This window comes from Pteropus alecto, unplaced genomic scaffold, assembly GCF_000325575.1.
Source record: "Pteropus alecto unplaced genomic scaffold, ASM32557v1 scaffold45, whole genome shotgun sequence".
Lineage (NCBI taxonomy): Eukaryota > Metazoa > Chordata > Mammalia > Chiroptera > Pteropodidae > Pteropus > Pteropus alecto.
The window spans coordinates 4,816,110-4,819,027 of NW_006442491.1; positions in this window are offsets into that span (position 1 = coordinate 4,816,110).

Here is a 2,918-nt window from a genome sequence, read left to right on the forward strand (position 1 = left end):
GAGACTCATCTTTTCTTATCCTCTCCTTCACTCTTAAGGCTTTGGCAAAACACAACTCATAGTTGCCCCTCGTGCATCATGCTGTAATCACCAGGCATTTACCCCAGGCTGTTCTCTGACTAGCCGGGTCCTTCACCCACTTCTTGACCTCTAGAGAGGCTAACTCCCACCTCTCTTTCAAGCTTTTGCTGTCACCCCCTCTGCTGTCCTCAGTCTGGGTTAATGCCCCTCCCACATCACCCCCATCCTTCTGACCTGTTTACACGTGACAGTCCCTCACTGGACTGTTATCTAGGGGGATGGCAGAGACCTGTTTCCCAGGCTCTAGCCTGGTACCTAGCACTGAGCTTACAGGACCTAGAGACCAGACTTTGCGATGGGCTCTCTCTCCTGCAATGGGAGGCTGCGTGATATAGGCCTGTGGTAGAAGATTTAACAGGGCCAGGGGCTCTGAGCCTGAGGAAAACCCCTCACTCCCCCGACAGGAACCCCTGTCCATCTAGTCCTAGGGTGGTTCTGGTTTTTCCCAGATACACCTTGGAAGAGAGCAAGGCTGAAACACACTAATGAGACTGAGCAGGGCCAAGGATGGGGGTCCATGGGCACAGCAGTAGCTAGGTCGGGGGGTGGGACAGGAACTGTCCTGGCACTGATGGAGGCTGTGGAGGAAGGACAAGCAGCAGGGAGGGAGGAAAAGTGAAGGCTCAGGCTAGCCTGCCTTTCCGTACTGGAATATATGTTGTGTTGGGGCCGAACCAAAGTTAAATTATGGGAGGGAATAGAGAGCCCCTTTTTTGTAAACATTCCTTACTCCTAGGAAGTTTGTAATCTTATTATTTATTTAACAATATTTATGGAAAATGTATTTTCTGAGCCTCTACTCTGTGAAGGTGCAGGGTCAGGCTCTGGGTCACAGTTGGGTGGAAGACACTATTGCGACCCACTCCCCATACCCTGGCTCTCTAGGCACTCACCTTCTGCCAAGGGATTCTTGCTGCAAGCAGCTGCTTTGCTTTGCTCTGCTAGAAGCCTTTCTCTGGCTGACAGGGCATGGGGGCAAATTAAAGTCCCCCCAGAAGAAGCTCTCAACCAATAAGGACTGGGAATGGGTAGGTAAATAACTCATTTCCTCACCCCTAAGGTAGGATATTTCTGGGGTGTGTACCATACGGTTTCTTAATGCCCAGTGACACTGAGCCCAGGTTGCCCACAGAAGTCATTTGCTTGATAACTGTTCTTTTGTTCGTTTGTGTGTTTTTACAGCAGAAAAGAATAGCTTTATTAGAAGACGAAGTAAAACAATGGTATGCTTCCAGATGTGGCAGCAGGTGTGAGCAAGAGAAGAGGGGCTCAAAAAGCTCAAGGGCCTATCACTGTGTTCTTTATCAGCTCCTTCCCACCCCACTTCTCTACCATTGTTTTCTGTGATCATCCCTTAAATTAGTCACTTGAACCCAAACCCTCCTGTCAGGATCTCTTTTTGGGAAAACCTAAATAGTGAATAAGATAAAGGTGGTCTCTGCTCACAGAAAGGCCCTTGAGGGAAGTTGGATCTTTACTGGGTCAGCATATCACTCTAGGCTGCTTGCCTATAGGCACTCGGTAAACGCAAAGAAGGAAGAAAGGCAGGCAGACAGGCAGGCATTTCCTCTCTAAAACCCATAGGGGGCAGTGATTGTCCTAGAGTATACTCATATTCAGAGAGGTTAATTGGTTTATCCATGGTCAGAACTAGATAGTAGCATACACCAGCCTGAAGCTGGGATTCTTGACTTTTATTTCATGCCAGAGTTCACCACTGGAAAAAGACAGTGTTGAAAGCTAATCCGGGTTAATTCCAGTTGATTAATCATTAATATTTGAAGGAACTGCTGAGATTAAAAATAGGAATGGTTCCATTTCAACCCAGCCCCTCTTTATTCCCTCACGACAGCTTATATTTTTCACATCTTCTAACAACAACTAGTACACTACCAGTGACAAAGTCTGGGACGTATATGAAATTGTCCAAGAAATGGATATTAGGAGCAGGATTCTGCAGCCATAAAGGCCATGGAAGTTGTGTGGGCAGATCAGGCTGTGGCAGCCCTTTTGGACTCTCAGAAACCTAATTTCAAAGAAGCTGGCTTTGGCTGAAGTTTAAAGAGTTAGCTTTAAGAGACACTGATATAATGGTTAAAAACCAGGCTTAAAGTTATAATGAGAGACTTATTTGGTTATGAAGAGTGTTGGCTTATATTGGGGGGGGGTAATATCATGTAATGGAGAAGTATCAATTGCTTAATTTTTGGGGGAAAAATGGGGTGAGTTTTCTTGGGTGAGACTCTCACACCTTCCTCACTGTATGGAGTAAAAGTCTTAAGACTGCTTGAAATTATTGTTCTGCCAGCTGTGGTATGGATGAGTTACTCAGACAATGCCTCAGTTGTACCCTCCCTAAAAACGGGTGCAATGACGTCCACCCTTCATTCCTTGAGCATCTTTTGGCCTTTCCACCCTACTTCCTCCATTTACTCAAGAAAATTCTTTCTAGTGCTGATTGCAGTGTCTTTGACAGATAGGGTATTGCCCTCACTGTACTGACCCCCACTGACCCCCGGTGGACCCTGTCCTCACACCCGGAGCCGCAGAGGGTGCAGCTGTGAGGCTAGATGGATTTAAATGAAGCATTTCTCCCGGCTGTTAACGGGTTGCGCAGCCCTTCTCAGGGTAACACCTACCACTACCTCAGCCCGGCAGCGTTCAGGTGCGCAGGCCCGGCGCCGCCGGGATTCGAACGTTCCGCTGTCAGCCCAGCAGAGCTTGCCCCAAATCAACTAGTCACTGGAAGCAACGCCGCAGGCCGGGAATGGGCGGAGCCGGCCAGCGCTCTCTCCAGTCTAGCGGGGCGTTCCGGCCCTGCCCCCCCCCCGCGCAAG